At 34.5% G+C, this 5713-nt stretch overlaps 1 pseudogene across 1 annotated transcript; it reads left to right on the plus strand.

Annotated features, from left to right (window-relative positions):
• Positions 1–993: 993 nt before the first annotated feature.
• Positions 994–5025, plus strand: LOC309978821 (dnaJ homolog subfamily B member 6-like; annotated as a pseudogene). The gene has a single exon. The product of its transcript is annotated as a dnaJ homolog subfamily B member 6-like (transcript).
• Positions 5026–5713: the final 688 nt, after the last annotated feature.

Consider the following 5713-nt stretch of genomic DNA (forward strand, 5'->3'; position numbering starts at 1 on the left):
ATCCAAAATATATAAAGAATTCATAGAACTCAAAAACAAAAGCAAACAACCTGATTAAAAAGGGGGGCAGAGGAAATGAATAGACATTTTCCAAAGAAGACATACAGATAGCCAACAGGCACATGAAAAAATATTCAACATCGGTAATTATTAGTGAAATAAATATCTGGTAAAGATAAATACATGGGAAATTGTGTAATGCCAATTTTTATTTTCTACATGATTGAAAAGATAAATGCATTAGAATTATCATTCTATTTATTGGGCACACAATTTATAACTATGTAGTCTATGTCATCAATGATAGAAAGAGGGAAGGACAGAGCTCTACTGGAGCAGGGGTTTTGTATGATATTGAAGTTAAGGTGGTATACATTCTTTTTTGTTTTTTAATTGAAGTGTAACTGATTTACAATGTTGCGCCAATCTCTGCTGTACAGCAAAGTGACTCAGTTATACACATATAGACATTCTTTTTTTAAATATTTTTTTCCATTTTGTTTTATCCTAGGACATTGGATATAGTACCCCTTGCTATACAGTAGGACCGTTTTGTTTATCCATTCTAAATGTAATAGTTTGCATCTACCAACCCCAAACTTCCAGTCCATCCCTCTCCCTCCCCCCATCCCCCTTGGCAACCACAAGTCTGATCTCTAGGTCTGTGAGTGTGTTTCTGTTTTGTAGATAGGTTCATTTGTGCTGTATTTCAGATTCCACATATAAGTGATATCATATGGTATTTTTCTATTTCTGACTTGCTTCACTTAGTATGATAATATCTGTTTGCATCCAGGTTGCCATAAATGGCATTACTTTGTTCTTTTTTATGGCTGAGTAGTTTATATGTTGTTTATATGTACCTCATCTTCTTTATCCATTTTCTGTCAATAGACATTTAGGTTGTTTTGATATTTTGGCTATTGTTAATAGTGCTGCTGTGAACATTGGGGTGCATGTATCTTTTTTTTTTTTTTTTCATGTATCTTTTTGAATTATAGTTTTGTCCGGTTATATGCCCAGGAGTGGGATTGCTGGATCATATGGTAATTCTATTTTTAGTTTTCTGAGGAACCGCCATACTGTTTTCCATAGTGGCTGCACCAACTTACATTCAAGGGTGGTATACATTCTAATTAGACTGTTATAACTTTAAGGTGCTAAATGTAATGATTAGTGTACCCACAAAGTACCTATTTATAGAATATACACTAAAAGTAATAAGAAGGGAATCAAAATGTTTCACTAGAAAAAAAATCATCCAAACACAAAAGATGTCAGTAAAATGGTAAGAAATGAGTTACAAAAATGCCATAAGGCATATAGTAAACAAATAGCAAAATGGCAGAAGAAGTACCTCCTGATTGATAACTACTTGGAATGTAAAAAATCTTTAATCAAAAGACATAGCTTGGCAGAATAGATAAAACATGATCAAACTATATTGTATCTAAAAGAGACTCATGGGGACTTCCCTGGTGGCACAATGGTTAAGAATCCATCTGCCAATGCAGGGGACACGGTTCGATCCCTGGTCCAGGAAGATCCCACATGCTGCAGAGCAACTGGGCCCATGCGCCACAACTACTGAGCCCGCGCTCTAGAGCCCGCACGCCACAACTGCTGAAGCCCGCATGCCTAGAGCCTGCGCTCTGCAGCAAGAGAAGCCACCGCAATAAGAAACACACACACCGCAGGGAAGAGTAGCCCCCATTCGCCGCAACTAGAGAAAGCCCACGCACAGCAATGAAGACCCAATGCAGCCAAAAATAAATAAATAAATTTGTTAAAAAAATTTTTTAAAACAGACATATTTTAGATCTAACACACAAATATATTGACAGTGAAGAAGACTCCATGCAAATAGTAACTGAAAGAGATCAGGCGTGTCTATACTAATATGAAATAAAGTAGATTTTAAATCAAGAAGTTTATAGTAGGTGGAGGAATTATATATTTATAAAATATTCAATTCAACAAGAAGACATAACAATTGTAAACATTTACAAACCTAATAACAGATCCTCAAAATATATGAAGGAAACTGGACAGAATTGAAGGAAGAAATAGGTAGTTCTTCATAAGAGTGAGAGGCTTCAATACTTCTCTTTCTATAATGGAAATAGCAACCAAACAGAAAATAAGTAAGGAATTAGAGGACTTGAACAACTCTGAACCAAATACACCTAACAGACATATATAAAGTACATTCTACACAACAATAGCAGATTACACATTCTCTCACATGCACATGGAACTTTCTCCAGGACAGAGTATATTTTAAGCTACAAAACAAGTCTCAATAGATGTAAAAAGATGGTTATCGTACAAAGTATCTTCACTGACCACAACAGGATGAAGTTAGATATCAACAACAGAAGGAACTAATAAAATCACAAATATATTAAAATTAAACAACACACTCAAACAGCCAATTGGTCAAAGAAGAAATTGTAATGGAAATTAGAAAATACTTAGAGACAAGTGCAAATAAAAACACATTAAAATTATACTATGCAGTGAAAACAGTTGTTAGAGGAAAATGTATATCTGTAATTATGTAGATCTAAAAAGAATAAAGGTCTCAGATCAGTAACCTAACTTCACACCTGAAGGAACCAGAAAAAGAAGAAGAAACTATCCCAAAGGTAACAGAAAGAAGGAAATAATAAAGATCAAAGTAGTGATAAAATAGAGACTAAGCAAACAATAGAGAAAATTAATTAAATCAGAAGACGGTTCCTTGGAAAGATAAACAAAATCACCAAATGTTTAGTAAGACTAAGAAAAAACAGGGAGAGAGAGTACATACAAATAACTAAGATGAGAAATGTAAGTGGTGACACAACAACTGACCTTAACAAAATTAAATTAATTGTAAGAAAATAGTATGAAAAATTGTACAGCAAATTAGATAACTTAGAAGAAATGGATAAATTCCTTGAAATACACAATTCACCTAAACTGACTCAAGAAGAAATAGAGAATCTCAACAGACCTAACAAGTAAAGAGAATGAATCACTAACATAACACCTGATGACAAAATTAAGTCCTGAATTAATTTTGGTGATTTCCGCCAAACATTTAAACAAGAGATAAAAACAATACTTTTAGTACTCTTTCAAAAAATTAAAGTACTTCCTAACTCATTCGATGAGAACAGCATTGCTCTGATACAAAACCAAATAAAGACATAACAAGGAAGAAAATTATAGATCAATATCCCTTATTAATATAGATGCAAAAGTTCTCAACAAAATATTAGAAAACCAAATCCAGTTGCATATTAAATGGATTACTCACCATGTCCAAGTCAAATTTATTCCAGGAATGCAAGGGTGGTTCAACATAAGGAAAGCAATCAATGTAATACATGATGTGAATAGAGCAAAGGGAAAAAACCCTCATGATCATCTCAATTTATGCAGGAAAGGCATTTGACAAAATCCAACATCCTTTCTTGATAAATACTCTGAAAACTGGGAATATAGGGAAAATTCTGCGACATGATACAGGGCATTTATGAAAAACCCACAGTTAACATCATACTCATTGATGAAAGACTGCAAATTTTACCCCTAAGATCACTAACAAGGCAAGGATACCCACTTTCATCATTTGCCATTCATGTCTTACTGGAAGTACTAGCAATAGCTATTATACAAGAAAAGGGGCATCCGCATTGGAAATGAAGGGGTAAAGCTACCTCTATTCACAGATTATGTGATCTAATCTTTAGAAAATCCAAAGGAATCCGCAAGAAAGCTAGTAGAACTAAAAAGCGAGTTCTTCATAATTGCAGGGTACAAATGAAAACAAAAATCAGATGTATTTCTGTACACCACCAACAATCTAAAAATTAAATTAAGAATGGAATTCCATTTATAATAATAGCTAAGAGTTTAAATCCAAGGAGAGAAAGGAAATCTTGGGAAGCTGCCGTCTGCACCTCCATGACCAGCACAGCCATGCCAGAGTCAACAGGAGACCCAGGCCATCACCCCATCACTGCTGCTTCTATCCACCTGCTTCCACGTCCTTGGATTCCTTCCAACAGCTTGCTAAAACATGATGGATTCCTATGAAGTTCTATGCATGCAGAGACATGCTTCAGCCAAGGATATTAAAAAGGCTTATTGGAAACTGGCATCAGCATAGCAACCAGATAAAAATCTTGACAAGAAAAAGGGAGAGAAAATTCAAATAGCCAAGGTATATGAGGTGTTTGAGGTGTTATCACATATTAAAAAAATGGGACATCTATGACAGATATGCTAAAAAACAATTAAATGATGGAGGTGGAAGTCATTTTGACAGGCCATTTGAGTTTGGCTTCAGATTCCTTAATCCAGATGTCTTCAGGGAATATTTTGGTGGAAGAGACTTTTTTTATTTGACCTCTTTGAAGACCCACTTGAGAACATATTTGGTCATTGCAGGGGCCCCATGGAAACAAGAGCTGGGGCACAGGGTCATTTTTCTCTGCCTTAAGTGGATTTCCGTCTTTTGGAGGTGGATTTTCTTCTTTTGACCCAAATTTACATTGTTCAGTTCACTACGTCATGGGGGCCTCACTTCATTCTCTTCCATGTCATTTGGTGGTAGTGGGATGGGCAACTTCAAATCTATGTCAACTTCTACTAAATTAATTAATGACAGAAAAATCACTACAAAGAGAATTGTCAAGAATGGTGAAGAAAGATTAGAAGTTGAAAAAGATGGCCAGTTAAAGTCCTTAACAATAAAATGCAAGGAGCAGCAGCCATGCTTGGATAAGGAGTAATTGCATGCATTTAACTGAAATGTTAAACTATAAATATAGGAACATTTGTTGAAGATTTGAAATGAATTCAACTTCTAGTATAACTGTACCTGATGTAAAGTATTTATAAACAGTTCACTGGAGCCCCTATTTGTCATATGCTTTCGAGTTTATTGTTGGGACCACATAACAGTTCCATATTTTTCTGTCTTTAAAATTGTTGTAAATCTGTATATGCACATTGCTTTTCTATTAAATGTAATCTAAGGTGGCTTTGATTCTTTTGTACACTAACAGCTGCAAAGACCTTCTTTTGCATTGTGTTTGAAACATGAGCCAAGTAGTGTCAGTCAGCTGTAAAGTCAGTATTGCCAGGATGAATCTTACACCCACACACACACACACACACACACACATACACAAATTCAATTTTTTTCAGTATTTAATAGTGAAAGACATTAATGGTAACACACTTTTGATTTAATATAAATTGAGGATGTTTTCTACTTGTGCATGAATGCTGGCAACTTAGTACATTTTGACAATTGTTTAAACATGTAATTAGAAGCTTAGGTTTAAAAAAGTAAAGCTGGTAAGCTGGGTCTTTGTCATTTGCTTTAAAAAAAGAATGGAAATGTGAATGTGTTTAATGCATTCCTTCCTGAGTGGGACCTGTAAAAACTTAATTAATTTAATTAATTTATGAATTAAATTCTCAGTAATAAATTTAGGCAAAAGGCTAGTACACCAAAAATTATAAAACATTTTGCTGAGAGAATCCTTGTGCATTTCTGGTGGGAATGTAAAAAGGTGTAATTGCTATGAAAAACAGTTTGGCAATTTTTCAAAAGGTTCAATATAGAACTACCAAATGACACAGCAATTCCACTCCTAGGTTTATATCCGAAAGAACTCAAAACAGGAACTCAGATATTTGTAACAAGTTTCAT

The sequence above is a fragment of the Leucopleurus acutus genome, assembly GCF_964270905.1.
Source record: "Leucopleurus acutus genome assembly, chromosome: X".
Taxonomy (NCBI): Eukaryota; Metazoa; Chordata; class Mammalia; order Artiodactyla; family Delphinidae; genus Leucopleurus; species Leucopleurus acutus.